At 38.8% G+C, this 25,506-nt stretch overlaps 1 long non-coding RNA gene across 2 annotated transcripts in view; it reads right to left on the bottom strand.

Moving 5' to 3' along the window:
- Positions 1 to 11,292: 11,292 nt before the first annotated feature.
- Positions 11,293 to 25,506, bottom strand: part of LOC310896829 — a 61,151-nt gene continuing 46,937 nt past the window's right edge. The window contains exons 3-4 of one of the 2 annotated variants that reach the window (XR_014581862.1): positions 13,922 to 25,378; positions 11,293 to 11,651 (exon numbers count right to left, since the gene is read on the bottom strand). This is a non-coding gene — a long non-coding RNA (uncharacterized lncRNA). Of the gene's footprint in view, positions 11,652 to 12,305; positions 25,379 to 25,506 lie in introns of those variants that run through there. The other variant, XR_014581863.1, reaches the window with a different exon arrangement.

The following is a 25,506-nucleotide window of genomic DNA, read 5'->3' as shown; positions in this document are numbered from 1 at the left end:
CAAGCTCCCAAGGCTCCGAAGTCAGGTCAACCCAGGCTCCTCTTGTTGACTGCAATAAGAAGTTTGCTTTTGCAAGGTCTCATCCTTCTGGATGAGATGAACTATGTCCTAGAAAAGGCTACTTTTCTCCGGTGATTGTAACAGGTTTATAGGGTGACCAGTCTATGCATAGGTGTTGGTGTTGCTGATGTCAAAAGGTAACTCAGATCAGACCTGTCTGCAGTGCTTGGAAGACATAAGTCTTTCAAGTTTTTTTTTGCTATTCATGCATTGTACTGAGTAACATTCAGTGAAGTAGAGATCCTTTTCCTTTCCTTTCCTTTCCTTTCCTTTCCTTTCCTTTCCTTTCCTTTCCTTTCCTTTCCTTTCCTTTCCTTTCCTTTCCTTTCCTTTCCTTTCCTTTCCTTTCCTTTCCTTTCCTTTCCTTTCCTTTCCTTTCCTTTCCTTTCCTTTCCTTTCCTTTCCTTTCCTTTCCTTTCCTTTCCTTTCCTTTCCTTTCCTTTCCTTTCCTTTCCTTTCCTTTCCTTTCCTTTCCTTTCCTTTCCTTTCCTTTCCTTTCCTTTCCTTTCCTTTCCTTTCCTCTCCTTTTCAGGGGGGAGCGAACTATCAGGATACAGGACCATCAGGAGCATCAGTCCATATTAATTTTTAAATTAATTTATTAAAAGGTGCAGAATCCTGATACAGATATCCTTACATGGTAGAAGTACCCTTTCTTAGTTAAAGAAATATCTCTAGTCAGTTTCATTTAATTTACCTGAGAAATTAAATTGTTAAACTGAAATAAAACCAGTCAGATTCCACTAAACATTAAAAGTATGTGGACTGTATATAGTTTGGACAACACATTCAATATTTTTTAGAATGACAAACTTGTGATGGATACCCAAAATCCAACATCTCAATATTATACTGTATTAGCTAATCATTTTTCTTTGAGATATATATATTTTTTTATTTCCTGTGCATAACTGGACCATATCTTTATATGACAGTTATGGTTATTGTTCTGTTTGCTGTAGTAAGCCTTTTATACAAATCTATTCATGCCACAATACTGTGATGGTTTACATCGGATAGATGTTACAGGCTATTATCTACCTTTAATTGGGATTTGACTGAAAATTTACTGATGGAAATATATTGATTACTAATATAAATTTATTCAAATCAGATTTTTACAGAAAGTTTTACCTGGATTATAAGTAAAAAATGGAAATTTTCTCCTTGAAAGAAAATCCTGTAAAAAGGAATCCCTTATGATCCAAAAAAGAAAAAAAATCATTTTGATATCACTTTAGCTTGTTTCATTTCTTTTTTGTGTATATGACATGAAATACCCATGTATTTTAAAACATCTAATCTAAAAATTGTTTCAAACTAAAAATGAAAATATTTCATTCTGAAAATGTTACCTCAGAATTTCAAAACAGCCAGAATATAATTTTCTGTTTTCAAAGGTGGGAAGAAAACAAATTTCAGCAAAAACAGTGCAGGTTGTCAAAGTAGTTCTAGTGGAAAATTGTAAAGTCTGACAGCAGTTTTTGTCCAGGTCCATGAACTACTCTCATGTACTCTACATTCATGAGCTATTCTCCTGTATTTCAGGTCCCATGTGAAAAAGTTTTGAAAATAAGAACTAGGGAGTACCAAAGTTGAACTTGTATTATACAATACAAGTATACTCTTATTCTCCCTGATGCAACACTGATATGTTCTACAAAAATGAATTTATCTATGTAACATGAGATCAAAAGATATTTAAATCATCAGCTCTGGTGTTTGTTTAATTAAAGTAAGTGAGTGGTTTAATAGTTATAGCTAATCTTCATATGCAGACTTTTTTTTTTCCTGATTTTTCTTTTTTTTTTCCTCAAGAACTGTGTTCTTGAACCTAGTCTGAAATTAGCTGCATATTTGACCCTCAGCAGCAACAACAAACGGTACACAGCAGCTCTGACATGCTATCAGGGTAATAGATCATTTTATAGAGCCTGGAAATGATTAAACACGGGTGCTGCTGCATGCAGTCTTTAATTGATTGATTTGAATTTGTGGTCAAAAAATGACTGTCAGCTACAGCTTATCTATAATTATCAGTAATCAAAACCAGACTTTTCTCTTTTCCTAATGCTGTAATGTTCTTTCAGTGTTCTTGACATATGTGTGACTCAGGCATTCAACTACAGTTGCCTAATAGTGTTAGTCTGAATAACTATATGCTCCAATACACAGTCAATAGAAAAAGAAATACCTTAGTACCTCTGAAATAATCACTGTGACTAAGGAGGAGAGAAATTGGCAGGGACAGGTCTGAGGCTTGTAATAATGTTTTCAAGTTGTGCTGATGAAAAGTAGAGAAAAATCACTTTCTTTTTGTTCTTTTTCCACCTTTTGTTTGTGTACTGGATGTAGAGCAACCAGTGCAGTCCTGGAGCATGAGCAAATTTTACCCTGTATCAGTTAATGGAAGCAAGCAAAATTATCTCATGCTCTTGGATCCCTTCTGGAGAGATTAAAAAGACATTTGCTTTTGAGGGAAGTCTCTGGGAATTGTTCTGCATGAAACATGAGACCTGTTGTGATTGCACAGCCTGAAAAATAAGATGCTCACTCTGCTGGAGCTACTGTGGGATATCATCAGCATCCCTAGTGATGATAACGGGCAAAGGAAGATTGCTTCAGAAACAAAAGTGGTATTCCTGACATTCTGTGACCTGTCTTGAGAGGGCTGGTACAGATCATACTGAAGGGTTGAACCCAGTTCTGTCAACACCCACTGGATGCTCTGTGTGTAAAAAGAAGAGGGAAAATTTGGGTTTAACTTCTTAAAAAAAAAAAAAAAAAAAAAAAGTTTAAATCCTGTTCTATTTATAGAATAGAATATTTTGGTCACCTAATTCCCCAGCAGAATCAGGGTTATAAATACTAAGTGAGGGAAGATGCTTCCTGTAACTAGAGGTAGGCAAATAGGCTAGAAGTTAATTAGGATGTACGTCCCATCCCTTTACAAAATTTCCTGTTGGATATTTTAGACTCTTTGACCAATTTACTGTTGATCACAAAGGGATAAAATTCTGGAACACTTGAGGAGCAAGTGAAAGCTGAGATGTGCAATAGGCAAATTGGAAAAGAGAAATCTAGTCTTTCCAGTATACTTTTAAGTGGGTAGCAAAAAGAAGGGAAACCCCAAAAAAGGAAGTCTCTCTGCTTTTCCCAGTAGGAAAAAAAAAAATAAAAAAAGAAAGAAAGAAAGAAAGAAAGAAAGACAAGAAAACTTAATAAAGGACTGAGTCAAGGAATATGGCAGCAATTAAAAGGGAAAAAATAGGTTATGTTCTGCTGATGTACTCTGTACATTCTTTCTGCTTGTGCTAACTATCTTAAGTAATTCTGCAAAACATGAAAGCTGAAGATATAAAAGGACTCTCTAGAAAAAATATCTTCTAAAGCAGTTGATCCCTCCAATATCCATCTGCAAGTAAACACCAGTGAACTCTTTCTAGATGTTTAAAAAGTGTAAACCTCTTTAAATCTAGGTAAGGAAAAAGGCCCCTTCATCAGATGACTCATGAGAACATGCAGCTTTCTCACTGTGGATACATTTTACACATATAAAGATGGAGAAAGATGAGAAATTATGAGCAAGAAAAACATTGTATTTGTTAAAGAGATGAAAATTTTGTATTTGCATACTTTTGTATTGTTATACTTCATATTAAATAGTATTTTAATTTCATATTTTGCATGGAGATCCTCATCTTTGGTCACTTTGATGAAGATACCTAAGGAAGCTGCTACCTTTGTCCACAGGACTCAGTCTCTCTGTACAGTCTTTTGAGCAAGCAGCCCATAGACATCCTTTGTAGACAGGTAATTTCTCCTTGTAGCTAATACTGTCAGAGCAATATATGCCTGCCTGCTACTCCACTCCAGGAAGTATAGATTCTGGCTGTACTTACTATTTTTTGATTTATCTGCTAAAACTGCAGAGAACTCCCAAGACACTTGTCTGTCAGCACACAAGTTGTCTCACAGAAACCTACATAAGTATCTGTGGTGGAAGGTAAGTATGCAGTGTGCTGGACAAGGGCCTAAGCAACTCAAGATGAAATTCTGGAAGAGAACAGCTCTCACTGTTCAGAGAGATCCACAGCCCTGACCAGAGCACTGTGTCTCTGGGTCACCTCTGGGATTTCCAGCAAACTTCTTCTCCTGTAGTAAGTCACAATACAACAGTGAAAGCTTGGCATGCTTCCCCCTTTTCAGGGTGGGCAAGAATAAAAGACAAAGCTCTAAAGCAGCCACAGCTGGTGTGTACCTCACTGTGTATTGCTCCCAGTAAAAATGGACTAAAAAATGTCACTCTGACACTGTGGCTTTCATTTTTACTCTAGAAAATCATTACTGCAGAAAATGCTGGGCAGGGGGATAGAAAAAAATCCATTTGTGCTGTGATACCAGTAGAGGGGAGATCCCTGCTGTTCCACCACTTCCCAACAGCTCCCTGATATATCAGGGAGGTGTTGCACTGCATCAGACTGAAATGCTACCCCCAGAAACTGTTAAAATGTTGCAAGTAAAAGCTGCCAATTGAAATATATATATATATATATGTTTGGCCCTTTTGAATTTGTCTCTGACAAGTACTTAAGGGAACCGGAGTTGACAAGATGATAAATTTCTGCTGCAGTTCTGAGATTGAAAGTGCAAGTTGGCACACACAGATCCCATTTCTTAATCAGTTCAAGAAGGACTTGGAAGAGGCATATTATCTTGGTCTTCTTTTGTCGTACAGAGAGTGTGTAGCATCAAACTTAAATTTCCCCTCCAATTTTCTCAGGTGGTCATGTATGCCACTGAAAAACTGACTGCAATGTTGCCACACTTGCTCAACTGAAATGCAAACTATACTCTGGTGAGGTGTTTTCCACTTTGCTACGCATGAGGTTACAGGTGGGGTACAAGTCTGTTATACCCAGTAGCAGAACTGGAAAAAAAATGACACCCCCAGCCCGCCCGCCCCCAGAGGAGCACAGGCATGCAATTACTGACAGTCCTGGTGGGATCTGCTACAGGTTTTCAGGACACAGCCTCTGCTGTTCAGTGTTAACATGCGAGCTGAAGTAAGCAGGAAGAGAGTCAGAGTTAGTTTGTGCTCTGCCAGACCCAGCTGGTCCACATATTGCGTCCCAAGTGATGTTTTTTTTGCTTCTGGTCACCATCTGAAAGCAGTGGGAATGCTCCCATTGACTTCAACAGTACTGGAGTGTCTCCTCAGAGTTTACATGAGATTAGCATCGCCTTTGACCACTGAAGACAGAAGACAACAAAGAAACATAGGTTCATAGAGTCATAATTTACAACAAAAGAAAGTGATAATTGTGCTCATCTAATCTGCCACCCTGTACATCATAAATAACGTGATTTCTTTAAAAACTCTTGCTTGAAATTCAGCCTCACTCCTCATTGAGCTGTTTGCTTTAGCTAAGCTCACTGTAAAGGTCTATTTAAAGACTTGTTTCTAGTCTGAGTTTGTCATGCTTCATCTTCAAACTGATTGCATCTCTGGAACCTAAACACTCCTCAGGAACACTTTATGAGTTTCTTTTCCATAATGTTATTGTCTAACTTTGCCCAGAATTCCCAAGACCTTAGAAGACTTCTACATTATATTTTGGTTTATTTCTGTGTCTTATTGGAGGCTGTTTCCTTATACTCTGTGTACGAAGATGCAAGCTCCCACACAAAGAAACCCACAGACCACAGCAACCTCTCGATAGAGGAAGAAAACTCTCCACTTGTTATGTCCATTTTTGGAAAGTGGAGTTGAACTACTCATAATCTGAGTTCATCCAAAACTATTTTTGAAGTCTAGCTGTCAGCATTTTTGTCTCAGCAATATTTTTGTGCTGCACTGAAAGTCACTAAACCAGAGCATTGTGGCAATAAGCTTTGTTTGTGTTGAGCTGAATGTACTTTTAAACTAGGGATAAAGCTAGGGAGAGTTTATCTCCCATCTGAAGAAAAGAAGTCATGCACACATTAGTCTTTTATTTTCTTATCTTTCATAATAAATTGTGTTAGATGACAAGCATCTTTTTTATCCTTTTCTGTATATCAGTCTGCACATTTAATTCTTCTTTTAGTTATATGTTCACAAAATGTAGCACGACAGCATATTGGCTATTGAAGACTAAAAGTTGCTGGTTTTACCTCTGAGCAAAGTTGATTTAAACTAGCAAAAACGTCCATTAGAAAAAAAAATACATCTGCCACCAACTTCAGGTGTCCCCAGAAATATTTCTGGCTTCAAGATTTCTGCCATCTGCTAACCCTCTCGAACTGGTCCCAAATCCTGGGTTTTACCAGGTCTCTTGAATGAGTTCATTTTGTTCCCTGTGGGTATCATGGACCCAGGACTCCTAGTATAAGAAGGTCAATTCTGTTCAATGATCTCAATGGGGATTGTCATAACTTGTGTTTTCAGATCTCTCTCATTTTTGTTTTTGTTTTGTTTTCCTGAAAGAGCACTAAAAATTTCTAAGTAAATAAAACTAAATTCTAAATTCTGTGAATAAACTAAAAATTCTAAGTAAACCGTTCATACCAGTTGTTAATACTATTCATTTTTCAGAAGTCAGATATTATTTTCAGAAGAGATATTAACAATAGAGGCTTTATAAGTGGAAAACAGTCAATAAATATCTCTTTGCTTAAATTTAAATTTTCCAAAAAGCATAAGAAAATATAACACATTAAAAAAAAGTGAAGTGTTGTAAATATAAATCTTTTATAAATATTTCCTTTGTATGTGTTTTAGTCAATGCCAACTGTTAACAGTTATTAACATTCTGTTAAATATCTTTTTTCTCATGTGCCTGTATTATTTGATTTTAATTCTTGTTAATTTTCTACCTAAAAATCTGAATGGGTGATGTTCATACTCATTGGCAGAAAGTTCCAAAATGCCAATTTTCAGATCTACTGCAATACAAAGAGAAGTTCATAGATACTGTAGACTTTTTTTTTTAACTAATAGTATTTGTCCATATTATTTGAGCTTAGTATTCTCATTTGATGATAATGCGTGTCTATAAATTGTAAAGATCAGTAAAATCAGGTTTGTGAAAGAGAGGTGTCTTCATCCTAATTGGACATGCTGTTTCATTAACTTTCTGGTATGCTCTGATCTGGCACAGACAGAAAAAAAAATTATGATTTCCAAGAATTATTATCCTTTTAAAAAAAATCTTTGCTTCTAAGTGCTAGTGACTATTTTCCCATGAAATAAGATTAATGTGCTGCAAACTTTGTTTCAGAGAGACCCTTGAGCAGGGAGGAGTAGAGGATGTATGTACATTCCTGTGTACATCCTAGTAACCACATCAGTCTTTTGCTAAAGAGTGATCCTACCACAAAATAGCATATTATCATCTCTTTATAGGAACAATATCAGTGGGAAAAGATAAGAATGACAAAAATATAAGCTTATGGACAACACTTTATTGATCATTGCATATAACATGCAATTCTAATAAAATCTAGGAAGCTTATTCTGGTGGAAATTTTAATAAAAAGTAGAAAACATTATATTCTACTATCATTCTGGTATTATAACATTTACCCAGCTAGCAAAAGATGCTATGTAAAATCACTTGGAAGAGATTCAGCAAGTTGTAGATGTTGTCATTCGGCTACTGAGATGGTTTTAACCTATTCTTTTTGAAAAGCTTTACAGAAAGCTTTTCCATTAAATATATGTTATTCTTTCTGCAGGGTCCTCGTGCAATTTACCATCTTCTGACACACTGAGGCCTTCTTTCCACAAATGAGGATGAAAGAAACTGGTTAACTGCTTACTTATTCTAGCTGGAGCTTTCAAGTCCATTTTATAGTTGCAAATGTTTTGCTATGGCATTGTAACCCATAATTATAAATACATATACTTGGCAACTCCAAAACATGAAAGGAAAGTAATAATAACTATAGTCAGTATTTATACACTGCAGTTCTACATAGCAAAGTGTTTTTGGCAGGATGACACCCAGGAACTTTACATTACGTATAGGGAAAATTGGACATGAAAAGGTGTAGAACCTGTTCAAACTCCCAAAGAAAGGTGATAGAAGAGCTCTAAGAAGAACTTTAATCCCTCCCTATATTTTTCTACCCCATTTTATGCTCTTATTTTATTATCCTTTGTATGTTCATATTCAATATTCACCCAAATAGACTTCTCTATGGTGTTTGAATGTTCTGAATTGCAGAGGTAATTAAAAGAAAGAGAGAAGATCTTATTCTAAGATATATTTTTCTTGGCAGTTTGGACCCTGGTCTGTGAAGTACGAAGAGTACCTAATAATATTTAGCACCTCCTCCTTTTTAACTTTTACAACCATATTTTTAACTCTGTCCTTCAGGGATTTTATTCCTAAACTATGATGTTTTTTGCAGCCTAGTGCAGTTGTCATTAATTAATGTTGTTTTTTTTTCTCGTACAATACTCTAATACCAAGAGCTGTGGAAAGTAAGACAGCAAAATGAAATGCCTACGTAATCACAAAATTGCCTTTTCTTTTCCATTTATCAATTGCCAAATCCAGCAAAATGCTTACCAAATAAAGTCCAATTCAGTTGCTTGCAGAAGACATTCAGGTCTCTAGTGACTAGCATTTGATTCATTTTACAACCATCAAAATGCACTTAAAATATTAAAACAGGCATTTCATTTTACCTAGGATTTCAGGTAAGATTGATACATAAGCCAGATAAGTTCTGCAAGGCTATATATATAAGCTGGAGATATACAAAGCTGCCACTAAAAGCTCTGATCATTTCTTTAAAGACTGGAGGGAAAATGTAACAAAAAGGCAATTTTTTCAAACCTATCTCTTTTTAAGTTGATGGTGAACTCCAGTTTACTTCATTCAAAGACTTCATCTTGGTCTTAATTAATATGGAAAGTCATGTGTTTTGCTGCTGAAATATTTGTTGCTAACTTGAGAAAATAATAAAAATTTTGAGAAAATAAATGATAATATAGAGTTCTTATTTTGTAATTGATTTCTGCTCAGCCTAATTGTGAGCATAACAGAATTAAATGACTTCTGTTTTATATATATATATGTATTGCACTAGCTGTTCCTTCTCCTTTTCTCTCTTCTCTTCTCTTCTCTTCTCTTCTCTTCTCTTCTCTTCTCTTCTCTTCTCTTCTCTTCTCTTCTCTTCTCTTCTCTTCTCTTCTCTTCTCTTCTCTTCTCTTCTCTTCTCTTCTCTTCTCTTCTCTTCTCTTCTCTTCTCTTCTCTTCTCTTCTCTCCTCTCCTCTCCTCTCCTCTCCTCTCCTCTCCTCTCCTCTCCTCTCCTCTCCTCTCCTCTCCTCTCCTCTCCTCTCCTCTCCTCTCCTCTCCTCTCCTCTTCCCTTCCCTTCCCTTCCCTCCCCTTCCCTTCCCTTCCCTTCCCTTCCCTTCCCTTCCCTTCCCTTCCCTTCCCTTCCCTTCCCTTCCCTTCCCTTCCCTTCCCTTCCCTTCCCTTCCCATCTCTTTTCTTTTTTCTACAGATCCTTAAGGGCAAACCACTACATAAATACGTCTTCTTTGTTTGAAATAATGGAAGCCAGGCCTACCTAACACTTGATTTTCTGAGCTATTTATAGATATGATCTTTAAAGCAGTATTAATATGATCCATTTCAGAATGACTGAGAATTTGGCTCAACTTTCTTGCCCCACCCAGGGCTATAGCTGTCAAGATTTCGAGTAATGAAACCAGTAGCATGAAATAGTAAATTTATTTTTCTTAGGTATGCACGCGTGCGCGCACACACACACACAGACTCGTAATAATTTCCTATGACATTTAAGAGAAGAAAAACTCTCATACATAATATTCAAAAGGTTGAATATTTGGCTACCAATTTTTTCCAAAATAACTATTAAAGTTGTAATCATAAGTGTTCCAGGCCACAGGGTTGGGTGGTTAAATTACACACTGAGGGGAAGATGGGCTATGAACACTCAATGTGAGCTTTATTCTCTCCAAAAATTCTTTCATTAGGGAAAACCTAAGACAGGCAACCCAATTTTATAATAAGAAAGTGCCATTTTTTTCTGTTGAACTGACCATCTTGAAGACTCAAAGGGTTCCAAGCATACTATTAATTTTTTACAATGTCAGCATGTTTTTTATAAACATTTTTTTTCTCTGAAATTTAACAGTCCTCTGTTTTGGAATATTTTATACTCTAGAGGAAAGATTTCACTTTCCCTGAAGTGGGGAACAGTATCATATTTAAGCCATACGATCTATTTTTAAAAATGCCATAAATATGTAACAAGCCCTTTCCAAACTGTTTGCTTTATAAACAGTGTCTAGCAAGAGCTGTAGCAAGGGCTTTGTTTTCTTCAGTTCTTAAAGGAGATTTCTTGCATGAATTTTCTCTGCAAGTGTCAGGGTGAAGGCTCAGCACTGCTGCAGCCTCTTTAGGTCAGGAAGCAGACTGTCTCAGAGGGCTACATGGCTGGAAGATGTCCTCCTGCCCTTTCCCTTGCGGCTACCTCCTAGGTAAGCAATCCAAAGGCCACAGAAGTCAGTAGGAGGATCTCCAGCAAGGAGAGTAAGCTTTCTTCAGAACATCTGAGCAGGGTGGGTGCTCCAGCGGGCAGGAGGAGCTGAGTTCCCTTAGGACTGACTGCATTCCTTCAGTCCCAGTTCTGCAGCATCACAGTGACCTGCGATGGTGTGTTACCAGTATGGTCAAAAATAATTATGAAGGGTGTCTTTCCTCTCTTCTTCAAATCATCTCAATCTGAAGAAACATAGCGAGGATAATGCTCTGAATACATAAGTCTGAAATGTGATATAGCTTTAAAACCTACTCTATTACAGCTGGAATTAAAACACAGGAACTCTTGCATCTTTCAAAAATCGTTGCATCTAAGCAATACTTTTCCCACCTCATCCATACAATATTCCACACTTTCAACCTTGAAAGTTTTAAAGACAACGTTTTGTTATAAACAAGCTACTCCTATTTGCTCTTCAGGATTACTTCATTGCTTTTTTAGCTGGGCTGATGGCAGCCAGAGGTCTTACTGACAGAGCTCACATACCCCTTCCTTACTGCTCCACCACCTCCAAAACAGCTGAAAGCACATTCCCGGAGTGATTGTTTGTAGCACAGACAGCATGAGCAGTGGGGGAGTGCTCCCCAGCACCTAGCTACATTCAGCAGGAAGGACCAGCCAAGCTGCAGCATGGTCCTGGTGCTGGTGGGCCAGGCAGACTGCCTTGGAGAGCAGCCTGGTGTCAGAACATCTGCTCACATGCTTGATCCTCCCTTGCCCTGCCTTACAAAGAGGCCTCATCCAATGAAACCGAATTTCTGGGATATTTATTTATTTATTTATCTTGTTTATAGGTGGTGTAGAAAAGGTATTGCCTGGTACAGGGCTGGAAGCAAAGAATTCGGTAGCTCACCAGAGAAATCAGTTACAGGCCTGGGATTTTTCTCCAGTGACCTAAAGGAATTTATCTCCTCCTCTCACATAAACAAGCCTTATGCTTGCCTAGGTAATAAAATAATTACAACCACACTTCACATACACATTACCATCTGCCCTTTTCTGTTCCGACAGCAGTTCTTCCACAGGCTTCAGTGAAAAGGAAAAAAAAATGATTAGTGGAGAACAAAAACATATCAGTAAAGAATAATGTGTGTTTCCTTATTAGATATACCAGGCCCTCTCCTCCCTCCTTATTCTAGTATGTACAGAACTATAAAACACAGAAATGTTCACAGGATAGTAAGTATTAAACGGCTGGTGTCAGCAAGCCAACAAAAATGTGAAGGACAGTATACAGAAGTGTTACTGGGGCTACCATTGTAAAGTATTCATTTTACAATGAATTTTAGAGTGAACCCCGTTTTCCCCCAAATAAATAAATAAATAAATAAATAAATAAATAAATCTGTAGGTATGGTTAACACATAAATTGCTAGATTAACTACATTGTGCTCCATAAAACACAATTTCTTGGTGCCATCTGATGAAAATACAGCTCAGTCCTGACATATTTACAATAAGCACCAACACCCTTTATGTTTTGGTATTCTTCTTCATCACTTAGTTAATAACTTATATATTTCCTAATGTTCACCATGCCCAGCCAGGCATGAAGTCAAGAAGTCAGTTACATGTAGCATGTAAGCTGTTATTTTATCAGTAACCTTCAGATTCTGATTTTTTTTTTTGGGGGGGGGGGGTAATTTACCAGCTACACTTTTCTCTTATTCCTAGGGAAAGAGCAAAACATCCATTTGCCTTTGACACCAACAACTTGTTTACTATTAATCTAAGCTTTGCACGATATCACTGATACTGCATTGACACTGACAGGCATAGCACCAGTCATTGCCACTAAGGAGTCTAAGTGCACGTACATGGATGTGTGTGTACGAGTACGTGTGAGACAGAGACAGAAAATGTGTATGCAGTCTTCTCAGAGCAAACAAACTGGGAATCCTGTCATTTTCAATCCCTCAAGTGTGTGCACTGCACAAGGACTGACCTGTGTGTGAATTCATGTAGAAACAGTGCATTCCTAACTCTTTGCTAGAAAAGTCCTGCCAAAAACCTAAGTAAATGGTGCAGAACGATTTTTCTCAATTAGGCCCCAAGGAGTCACAAGTAAGAAACAGGGGGACAAAGGAAAGTGGAAAGCATCTATGAACTGTATGTTCAAAAGTGAATTTATAAAAAATAAAAAAGGAAGGAGGGTGGGAATAGAGGGGTTTACAGCTTGGTCATTTTATCCCTTGAGTGCCATTAATGTTCCAGGCTGTGTGTATCTGGGATTGTGCCAGGTGTTTCATGTTTGCTCCATGGTGTTGCTGAACATTCCTGCTAATGGCCAGATCCTCCCTGACCTAAACCTGCTGACTCTTCCAGGTAAGACCTAACATTCAAGAAGGTGTTAGTGATGTGGGCTGAGCAGCAGCACTACAGCACAGGATCTGTTCCCCTCTCTGCTCACTGCTGATGCATGCAGTCAATGCTTTAGGTCCCTAAGGACATTAAGTGGCCGGATCTTGAAACGCAACATTCTGGTTTTAATCTTGTCAGGTCCTCAGTGTTCCTGCACCCAAGGGGACACCATCTGGACAATGAGTGCTGTCTGTCTGGATGGGGAAGACTGCAAGATCAAATCCTGATGTACAGCATGTACATCTTCAGCATCCTCATTTCTTACATGGGGTCCATATGGGCAGCGAGGAACACTACCATGGTTTGTCTGGGGTGATTGACATCTTAAACTGGTCATAGTTTTCCTCTCCTTGAAAATCTAATGGAAAAATATACTTCACAAAGTGTGGTGGTTTTACTCGGGTGGGCGGCTGAGCTCCACCACAACCGCTCTCTCACTCCCCTTCCTCAAAGAGGAACGGGAAGAAAATACAATGAAAAGGGCTCAAGAGTTGAGATAAGGACGAGGAGATCGTGCAGTAATTATCGTGATGGGCAAAACAGACTCAGCGTAGGGAGATAGTAAGATTTATTGCCTATTACTAACAAGCTAAAGAAGCGAGAAACAAAGGAAAGAAACCAAAAGCACCTTCTCCCCCATCCACCCTCTTCCACCTCTTCCCCCCGAGTGGCACAGGGGAATGGGGGGATGGGGGTTATGGTCAGTCTATAGCGCTGCTTCTCTGCCGCTCCTTCTCGAACACTCTCATCCCCTGTGGTCTGGGGTCCCTCCCACGGGATGCAGTCCTTGGTGAATTTATCTGATGTGGGCTGCCCACAGGCAGCAGCTCTTCAAGAACTGCTCCAGATATGGATCCGTACCACAGGGTCCATCCCTCAGGAGCAAACTGCTCCAACCTGGATCCCCCCACGGGCAGCAGCTCCTGCCAGGTCACCTGCTCCTGCGTGGGCTCCTCTCCACAGGCTACAGGTCCGGCCCGGAATCTGCTCCAGTGGGGGTCCTCCACAGGCCGCAGCCTCCGTCGGTGCAGGTCCACCTGCTCCACCGTGGTCTCCTCCACGGGCTGCAGCGTGGAACCCTGCTCCACCGTGGTACTCCATGGGCTGCGGGGGCACAGCCTGCTTCACCATGGTCCTCACCACAGGCCACAGGGGACTTCTGCTGCGGCGCCTGGAGCACCTCTCCCCCTCCTTCTTCACTGACATTGGTGCTTGCAAGGCTGTTCCTCACTCCTCTCACTCTCCCAGCTGCTGTGTGGTGCAGCGTGTTTTTTTTCCCCTGTCTTAAATATGCTCTCAAAGAGGCGCAAAGCAACATCGCTTATTGGCTTGGCTCTGGTCAGCAGTGGGGCCCTTACCTAACATGGAGCAGCTTCTAGATTCTTCTCACAGAAGCCACCCCTACGGCCCCCTGCTACCAAAACCTTGCCACGTAAACCCACTACACAAAGCTACAGGACTGGGCATTGACATGGAGTTATAACGCTTCTAAAGCATCCTTTTGTTTAAACTCCGTGGGTGTCTGCTCACTTACCATGAGCATTTTCTCTTGACTTTTGCTTAACGTGGAGAAAGCATACCGCAGTCACTCTGCAAGGATTCTGCAAATCCAGTTGTCTCATACGGAAGCATTAAATGGGACTATTCATGAACTAGCCCCAGATGCACTTCTGCTATGCACGTTTCAAAACATTTGGTGACAGTATTGTTGCTTCACCTAAACAGCTTGACACACTACACTGAATGTTCTCTCTCCACACAAATTGCTTTGTGTTTCTTGATGAGCCATCTTTTCTCTGTTGCTTTAACTTTCTTCCAGGGATTGCTCTCTTGTATGCACCTCTTTTGACTGGAGTGGCTTAAGATTTTATTTTACCTTTAATGCCACTACTGTAACAAATTGTGCATGAGACTGACATTTTCTGGATATCGAGGCATGTAAAACTCCCACTTTTCATTGTCACTGTGTTGGACATGTTTTCCTAAGAAATATGGAAAGTGCTTGCTCTGAATTCCTGTCTCTAACCAAGTTTTTGTCCTCAGAGGGAAAGAATTGGAGTCTTTGTTTTTAATTGCAAATACATACCATTCTTCCAAATTGTTTTCCTTACTTGGCACTGTTTAGGTCGTTTCCTTGCTTCCCCTTTCCTCAGCAGGAGACAATATGGTCCTCCTGGCCCCTAAGAAACTAAAGATCTTTTGTGTTTCTGTTTATCTTGAATACCTAGGACTTTGCAACAGTTGGTCTTTTCCCATATAATAAGCCTGTATATCAAGGGTAATCACTTGGAAATGACATGTACTGAATGACAGAGAAACACACAAGGAAGAAGAAAACGGCATGATGCATATGTTGTCCAAACTTTCCCTCACCTCCTCTGTCCCCTCAAAAGTAAGCCCTCCACAAAACCCAAAGCTTGACATGAAGCATATGTGAAAGCAATAACTTGCTCTGGAGAATCTGTCTTTATGTTACCTTTTAAAATATTTCAGATAAATCAGTCAAGCAAACAATCGAAATCTAAGCTAAACCAGTTGGGCAGAACCTAGAAGCCCAGTGTTCCTGGAAGCACAGAAATAACATTCCCTATCAGCCAGCAATTTTTTTATTATTACTATTTTTTATTTTTAAAGAGCCAAATCTAATTGGTTGCGGGAGGGGACTGACACATTTACAGAATGTAACTGTTTTTAAAACACTCTCCAAGCTGCTCTTTATTTTTAAAGCACTGCTGCTCTTTCAATTAGGCACACGTTTAGCTGAAAGAATTGCCACACCAGCATTCAGGAGCCAAAAAGAGAAGTAATGTTTAAATGGCTAATTAGAGCCATGTCACAGCCCCACAGTAGCATAGGTAGGTCTCCAATGCTGCTAAAGCAAAAACTGGCTTCTGCCCCTACCTCCACCCATCTTCATTCACTGTGATGCCTATAATTATAATTATATTGTAGTGCTTGTTGGTGCCATATACATTACCCTTCCAAGCAGCACATCTGCTGCTTCTCAGTTTCCTCTAAAGACCTTGAGAGACAGGTTATGTAGCATCCTTGGAAGCAATTACCTGTCTACGGTTACTTTCTGCTAAGTATAAAGTAAGAAATTAAACAAATAAACAACAACAACAACAACAAAGGAATCCCCAGTACCATTTGCGTGATGGCCCCATACGTAGACAGGTGGCAATAAGTGCAAGCAAACTAAATGAGCTTAGAAATAATATGCTGGCAGAACTGTTGCCATCATTTCCTAAGAAATTTGGAAAAGCAAGGGTGATCATGTTGCTAAATCACAGACCTAGAAATCAAGTTCTCACTTCAGAAACTGTCAATGTTTCTCTCTGATCCTGATAAATACTTCAACCTTTCAGCTCCTTTAGTCTTTCAGTTTTCACATAGATAAAATACCCAGCCCATTTTAGCCCATGTTGTCCTCACCCTCTTCCAGCAGGGATTTTCCAAATGTCTCTGAGTTGTGTTAATAGTCTTCTTTGAAGTCTAGCATGCAAAGATTCCATCTGGAAGTGCAAATAATTAGTAATACTGGGTGGTTTTTGCCACTGAATTTCATTTCTTTTTGTGAGGTTCTCTCTAGCTGTTTGTGTTGCCTGATGGTCCCGTTCTGCAAAACTTCAGTGAGAATTTTGCCTGCTTTAAAACTGAGTCAACTGTGACTCTCATTTGTTAAAGGTTAGGCACCACTGATGTAAATCTGTGCAAAATACAAGGAGAATATGTTGCAGCTCAAGAAATATACCAAAAAGAAAAGGTTTCTTGTGTTAGCAAATGCACATAAGCTAAACTTTACATTTGAAATGCTGGTCTCCTGTGGACTCAGAATATATTTTCCTTATGTCCATGTGTTGGAAGTTTCATAAAATGTTGAGCACATATATTTAAAATAGCTCTGACAATGTATAAAAAACCTCTAAAATATTATGACATGGCCAATTTCCATGCTTTTTAAAATCAATGACATGACACAATATATTTTATGTGTGGAAATATACATCATAAATATTGGCCAATGTCATAATATTTTTAATGTTTTATATGTTGTCAAATCTGCTTTAAACACAGTATGTGTGCTCTACATTTACTGAAACATAACTCAGAGAGATGCAGGAAATCAACTATATTCTTTTTCCATGTGGGTTTATTATGTATTTTATAGGTTTTGTTGCTCCTTACAACACAAAGTCTTTTTTTTTCTTATTTTTACTTCTTTTGCTTTCCTTCCTCCTTTCCTTCTTTCTTTCTTGATTACTTGCTTCCTTGCTTTCTTTCACTTGATTACATGCTTGTTTGCTTGCTTTTTCCTCCGCTATTCTTGAACAAGATGAATGTTCCTTGAAAAACAAAAACAGATTTTGTAGTTTTCTGCTTACCACTTTTCTCTTAGCTGTGTCTATGACCCAAGTAACTTCAAGTCATGGACAGGTATTAATCATGTCTAACCAGCTGCCTAACACTGGGAGTGAGTTGTTTGTATACCCACTTTAAAAACAAGGAAATAGCTGCCCTCCCCAAAGAGGCCAGAGCTTGAACCCTCTCAGCCCAGCCAAGGGGCTGTGCAGTCAGTCAGACTCAGGGACATCACAAGTACAAGCAGAGCATCTGAGGTCATGCAAGACCAGAAAATCCTTTTCTTTGCAAGGCAATTTAAATACAAGGCAATGAAACTTTGAAAGGCACAGTAAAAGTTCAGCTCCTTAAAGGTTTCTTGTCCCCAGGCTGGTGATTGTCACCTGCCTGGCTTCCAAGGGGCCTGGCCAGATTCGGTGTGGCCTGGCCAGGTACTGTCACAACCATCCTCAGAGGACATCCCTGACTTCAGTGGGCACAGCAAAGTGTTCAAACATGCCTCCCATGTTTCCCAGTGGGTCAGACCCTTCAGCCTTTTCAGTGACCCAGGCGTGACTAAACACTTGTCCAACTCTCCGTAGCACACTCTCCCACACCCAATGGGAAAACAATAATGCAGAGTGGAAGAGCTTTGTCACCATGTAATGCTATGAGCTAAAATTTGTAAGTATACCACGAAAGATACATTTTCTGACAAACATAGACTGAAATCGTGGCCCCACTGAGGTGAATAGGAAAATCATCATAGAGCTGAAAAAGCAGAAGGGTTTACCTCTGTACTTCTTGTTTATCAGAAGTGACTATTAGTTTCTACTGCAGATACCTCTATAAAAACATCCTAGCTACATATATATATTAAAAAAAAAAAAGGAGCCACAATAAGGTCATCAGGTCACACAGATTACTTTTACATTTATTTTTTTAATAGAAAAAGAATATTTATGTAATTAATGATGTTCCTAGGGTGAAAGGGAGTGGTATAGTAGCTAAGAAAGGAATAATAATAATATATATACATATATTTGAAAGTGTTGTTTCGTGTGTTTTTTTTAATTTTATTTTATTTTTTCAGGTTTTTCCCTTTCCTTTTTTTTATTCTTTCTCCATTTTCCCTTTAGAAATGGAAGGGAAGCTTAATTAAAACAACTTGTTCTGCAAGCAGCTGAGCTAATGAAACCTTGTTTCCTGTGGGTTTTTGTCCTATATCCCCTGCTGTGATAACCTTGCCTCCATTCTCATATTCTCCATGGCTGCCCTTGCTACCATACCCTCAATTCCCCAAAACAACCACTCAAATGATTTCAACACTCCCTCCATTTCTCCACTATATTCTTAAAAATCTACTCTACACGTGTGCTACTGTGTCCCCAGTTCCTTCCTAAACCACTGATTTTGTCAGAGGTTGTAGCAACTTCATTGTCTTGGTGACTGGCAACCAGCCAGATAGTTCATACATCTTTAAAATTGGTACTTAATCCTTACTCCAGTATCTTGCATCAATCTTAGAGAAGCCTATTCTGCAGAGACCCAGGGATTCAGGAAATAAATATAATTTAATGTAACTTTATTCTATAATGTTATAAATGCAAAAGAAACATGAGGAAAAAAAAATAATGTGAATGAAAATATGGAAAATATGTTCCAGAATAGCACCCCATAAGGGTTCACATCTATACTCAGACCCATTAAATATTTTACTGTGAAAAAATTTTGCAACTGCATTGGCACAGACAGCCCAGCTTTTGAGCCAGGCCTTGGTCCTGTTACAAAAATTACTACTGGAATCCCTGACAGGGTGAGGAAACCTGGAAACCAGAGCCTGGGAATTCAGTAGGTGGGCACTGAGCACTAAGTCAGCATATATTTTGAAAGAAAAGTGTTTGTATCTGCAGAAGCAATAATCCAGAGTTGAAGAGACCCTGTGCTCTGTGGATGATGGGTGTTTTGTATAGGGAGGCTCCCTGGAGCACAAGAGACATGGAGCTGCTTATGTGTCCATGTGTGAGGTGAGGGTGGAGCAAGCCATGTTCGTTTAAGAGATGTTACTAGGATGCCTGGGTCAAACCCAACACACTGTTTCTTCCTTTGTTTTTGTTTCTGAAGTACATGTAATTGTGCAGCTTTGACCCGCCCCAACAGGATGGCTTTTCATCAGAAGTGATGGCTCATTATATGCCTTCCAGCTTCAAACAGCTAGGATAGGGTGTGAGCCTGAGTGCAGATACTCAACCCTTTCCAAAAACCCAGACCTTTTCAAGTGCTTTGCATCGGTCATCCAAAAAGCAAAGACACTGGCAGGCATTTTAAAAACAGTCACTTTAAAAACATTCTGGATGGGAGTGAGGGTGGCTGCACAGAATCAGCCTGAACATCACTGCAAGTCTCTGCAGTCAGCCTCCGAGTATGCTCTTAGCAGATGTGAGCTCTTCCTCTGCCTGTGTTTGAAGGCAACCCAAACCCTGTAAATCTCATTGGTATGGAACCTGCAGGTCCTGCAGATGGGCAGGAGACATGGAGGTAGGCTGAGTTTGCACTGATGGGCTTTCCTAGTGCTCAGAAGCATAGCCAGCACAAGTTCATGTCTTTCTGTAAAAGCGCTCATCGCCATCTCATATGAAATAAACTTCTCCAAGAGTAACTGAGCTCCATCCACCACTAAGCAAAGAGCAAATACAGTATTGCCAAAATTAAACTATGGAGTACTTCCCAACCTTAACTGACCTTATTCATATGTATAAGCCAGTAGGTCATTCAGCAGATGCCTGCTCAGGACTAAAACTCATCTCCTTCTCCGTGACTGAGAACAGCCTTAATAATGTTGTCCTAGTGTGCTGCACCCAGTTTCCAGCATTGTTGTTCTAGCCAGTGCATCTCAGCACCTGCAGCACTTTGTGGCTAACTCCTGGTTAACCACCTAACAATTGTTTCCCTTTTAACGTAGGTAAGAAATACCTATTTCAAATAAGACAAATTAAAATAAAAAGAGTTATCTGTTTTAAGTAATGTGATGGAAACCAAAAAATTAAATTTTTAGGTCCTCATTGCTCACCTTCTTTTCATTAATTTACTTTAATCCACTTTATCGTTTTGACTTACCTCTTCCAGAGCCAAAAGTTACTCCAGTCAAGCGACAAGAACAAAATGTGCATAGTAAACATGTGAAAGAGCAAATTTTTTAATGCATTTCTCTTGTCATCTCGGGAACACATACCTCCAGTGTTGGTCAGTAATTCTGAAACTGGATGGAAAAAGAAAGAGATGGGGAAAAGCTTTCTTCTGGGAGGTGGGCATGGAAGAAAAGGAAGAAAGGAAAAAAGAAAATATAAATACTTAAGAGGTACTGGCCTAAATATAATTAGCTGATGTACAGAGACATTAAAATATCAGAAAAGACAGGTTTGCTGAAAACAGAAAGCTGAGACAGAACACGAAGCAAAATTAGTGCCATCAAGAAACAGCATGAATGAATTCTGGAAATATTTGCGGAATCTCTTACAATATTTATCACTCTACATTAAGCCATCCAAGACAAGTGTCCAGAAAAAAAAAAAAAAAGAGAAAAAAAAAAGAGGAAAATGTTGTTTGATTTTTTATTTTTTTTTCAGGAGAAACTTTGTTGTGAATGTTGCTAGGATATTATTTCTTTTTCTTCAGGGAAAGACAAGATTTTCTTGATGTTTCTAAGAGCTGATCCTTGCATTAAAATTTCTGCATCTCATAGATTAGCAAAAGGCACTTGGATTTAATACATAAATCATTATTCCAGAAGTAGTACTCTAGATAAAAATGGTCCCCTTACACCCATACAGAATGTTTCATTGTTCTCTAATAATTAATAATAATAATTTTTAAAAATGGACAGATAACAATGAATAACATAGTGCAACAACTATTTAAAAGACAAGGTCTCCCAGTATAGCAGCTTACTGTGCAATAGAGAGAGACAACATGAAGACAGAGATCATCAACTTATGCAGCTAAGTTTGTAAGGAGTGAGTGAGTGTACCATCATGTCAGCCATTTCTGTGTGGCTGGGATCAGAGCCCTGGAGGGGCACCTTGCTCTTGCTTTGCACAGAATAAACACACTGCTACTTGACTGAACGAAGAGCAAAGCAGAGGAAAACCACAGAGCTTGGATAATTGCACTTGAAAAGAGAGGAATAGCAAGCAACCTGGGTGCATAGCTCGGAGATCAGATTTCTCCACACTCTCCCCACGTGCTCTGAGAGAGCAAGAACAATTACAGATACAGCCAGAGGGAGAGCGCAGGGAAAGGGGCAAGAGAGGAACTGCCAAAAACAACCTTCCACAAGCTGCAGAACGAGTGATTGAGAAAACAGAGCCAGAGCACTACACATAAGGCCACACGTATGAATCTCAAACAGAGCAGTGAGTGGTGACTTCAAACTGCTGAGCTTTCTGTGGAGGGTGAGAAACCCCACTACCCCACTACTAGTTCTGGTATAAGTATTCTTCCACATGCCACATCTTATATCCTGCTGTAATTGTGTCTCAGTGAGCCATGCCCATGCTGCATATGTACTTTCCAGCCTGCCCATATGCTTCTTAAGTGGTGAGCTCATCTAAATCATCCCTCTCATTTCCCTCCTACAGAAACTATTCATGGCCCATCTATTTCTATTCTGACCAGATCACTGATGTTCCACAGGACTCTGTGGAGCCAACCCTACCAAGATAATTGTCAGATTTGGAATTGGTTAAGAAAAGCTTGTCACAAAAATATTTGCTTAGAAGAACCCAAGAGGTTCTCAAATTCTAGTGAACATCAGGTGATTGTTTTTGCCAACATGTGCCCTCAGTTCTTATGACACAGCTTTTTTATACAGCTTTATATACAGCTGTAGGCACGGTGAGCATTGACCTCTCTAAGACCATGCTAGGTTCACTCTGTATCAGGCTGACAAAAGCTGACATGCAGACATGCAGGTGAACTCAGGTTGTCATGTACAAGTCCATTCATGGACAGAAGTACTCGGCTTACACAATGGGGGAACAAATTGTCATAAGTGCTCATGGCCAAATTTCCAAATGCTCCGTTTCCACTGCAGAAGCCAGAACTTTAAAACGTTTTCTAGGTCTCTAAATAACGGACTGTACTTTTATATAACTTCAACCCAAGTGGCTGAGGTCACTTGACAGTGTGGCCACTCATTTAAACATCCAAAGAGGTACGAAATCCTTCTGAAAAATCACATCTAAAATGTGCTCATTCAGAGGATTTGAAAATGGGTATGAAAAGAGTGAAAGAGGCTCAAGTACATGAAAAAAGACATGTTTAGAGGAGATCTCCAAAACAATTCTAAGAGTTTCTGATTCAAAGCAGCATGTAAGTCTGTATTCAGCCTTTTCTGAACAGTACATTTTTGGTAGAGAACATCAACATTTTGTCTGGATGAGTGGAAGGTATAAGTAGAATTAATTGACATTGTCAGAATTTTGATGGCAGCATGAATTTTTATGAAAGAGGATTAGAACAGAAAGTCTTTATCCCACTCCAACTATAACAACTACAGGAGCCTGTGCTGTGCTTGAGCTACACAGATAAATATATCTACCAAAAGCAGGACTACATGCAGCAAGAGGCTTATGGGCCACAAGACTTCCTTGCACCCACATAAATATGAGAGACTTCCCTGTCTCCAGAGTATAAAAGAAACAGTGACTATAACCAAACAGGGAAGAAATGTCTTGAGTTCTCATCCGTACATGGCACTGAGCTGGAATGGAGAGGGACTGTCCCTTCCTTGTGCAGCAAAAGGGAAAAGAGATAATCAGATATATCATGCTACAGTATTGTGTAGGGGGAAGATAACTAACTAAGATACCTAACTGATTTTCTTTTATTTTTTTTAATGGAGTAATAGGTGGATTTTGAAGGATGTCTATTCTACAAGAGTGAAGTGTATTGTTTGGAGTGATCAAATGGGGTGTAGCTATGAATGATGGAACAAAAACTCAGGAAGGAAAATTCAAGATAACTATCAGGAAAAACTTCCTAATGGTGTGATATACAGCCTAATACTGTGGAATAATCTTCTAAGAGAAGAGGTGGAAGCCCAGCTGAATGAGTAATTTTAAAATTAGACTGTAGGAAACAATTCAACATTGGCAAGGGAAATGGACAAGATGACCTCATCAGCCTTTTCCATCTCATATTTCTATGGTTCTGAGGAAAGAGAACAATAAAAAGCCACTGCACAGAATCAGTCCCAGAGGGAGTTGCAATGGGATAAATGGGATCAGCTATTAAAAGATGTAGATTGCAAAAGAGACTGTGAAAGAGGAAAAGTGGATGTGAGGAAAGATGAAGTCATTGATATGTTTAGAATGTAGACTTGGAGGCAATGATAGGCAAAGTCCTGGGCAAGGAATATAAAATCAGAACAGACCAGCTTCAAAGGGATAAAAGACAGCAGAGCATGAGGTAGGGAGGCTGGGCAATTTTACATGGAATATGTATTTACTTAGCTGCTCCCAGGAGTGTGGCTCATAGTCAGTAAGAGCCATCGATTGTCAGGGCAATGCCATTTTTAATACTTAAAGACCATGTAAGAATGTAAGAGCAATACCCAGGTTTTTGGAAAGATATCAATAAGGGTGCTATTCTTTTGCTTCAAAACCGTGCATATCTGCTGGTCTCACCAGCATTTACAACAAAGGAAGTCTCTACTCATTTCGCTGGAGGGTTCAGGGTATAAGGATTTGTCTTCTGATCCACTGCCATCATGGACTGTTTTCTCAGTCACTACTGAGCAATTAAGCACATTAGGTTTTCCTTTTGCTCATACCATATATGAACCTGGCTCTTTAGTATTTATTGGAGAATAAAGCACTGCAAGAAAGTATAAGGTTCAGAATTCAGCTTCATCCAGCACAGGTAATTAAACAACTATATAATTATTTTCCTTTTGGGAGCTGAAAATAAACATCAGCTTTAAATAAACTGGTAATAAGACTACTCAAATTGTAATTGTGAAACTAAAAATATAATGTGTTTAGGCCATTTTGGTAAGGGTTGGGAGTGATCTGTCCCTGATTTTTGCAAGTGGATTCATTGCTTATAATTAATCTACCCCATTGTCAGGAAACTCCCAAACAGTGTCTGTAATTTTTGGTATATCACAGGCCATGAGGTATTATTTCTGCTTATTGACTGGATGCCTGGATCCTTTTCGGCAGTAGCATAGCAAGTGACATGTAACAAACTTTATTGTGCAGATTTCATGAAAATTCCAAAAATTATAGGTGTTTTCATGAATACATAGTGACCTTTGGAGCAATTGCAGAAGACAAATATTGTCAGCCACACAAAGAAGTCAATCAATTGTGAACAATTTACACATAGATCAATTTCTCCAACTGGTTTTAAGACATAAGAACTAAAATGTGGGTAATTAACTAAAAATCCTATATGGTTCAGTTAAAAACTCAGGGACCACACTAGAAAATTATGAATTCCTATCGTACTAGAAAGTGCTTTTGTCATAGTTGTTGAAATACCTTTCTAAATTGTAAGTAATAAGAGTCATTGTTCATTGTATATCAAAGAATCACTTGTTTTAGACAACACTAAAAGGACATGGTGCCTTTAAAACAAAATGTATGACTTCTAACATGGGAAAGTTTTCCCTTTAAATTAATGTCATCCAATACAGGAGATAGAAACTAAGTTTACAGAAAAAAAAAAAAAAACATGGGAAGGGAACTTAATTCATAATGAGTGACATTACCATATTTATTTTATGTTTATCCTCAGGAGTACAACAATTACAAGTTTTATCAATTTAAACATAATGCAATGCATTGGGCTAAAAATGTAACCTATATAGCAATTGGCCTGAGAATAGTAACCAATAGTTACTGTAGTATACGTCAGGTATTATTTCATAATTACAAATAAATTTGAAGTAGAAAAGTACTCCACCTCTACAGTCCCTTGCTCATAACTAAACAGTTGTTGAAATCCAGAGCCAAGTCCCAGTCTGTAGCAGGTGCAGAAATTCATTCCTAAATGAAAGAAAACATTATTTAAAGGAAGAACTACTTATTTAAAGCATACATTATGAAATACTATCATATGTATAAAAATATGACTTCTGTGCTTTGTTATATCATGGAATATATATCTGAAATAG

This window comes from Anser anser, assembly GCF_964211835.1.
Source record: "Anser anser genome assembly, chromosome: 3".
In the NCBI taxonomy this organism is placed as follows: domain Eukaryota; kingdom Metazoa; phylum Chordata; class Aves; order Anseriformes; family Anatidae; genus Anser; species Anser anser.
This window is presented reverse-complemented; position numbering and strand designations above follow the sequence as displayed.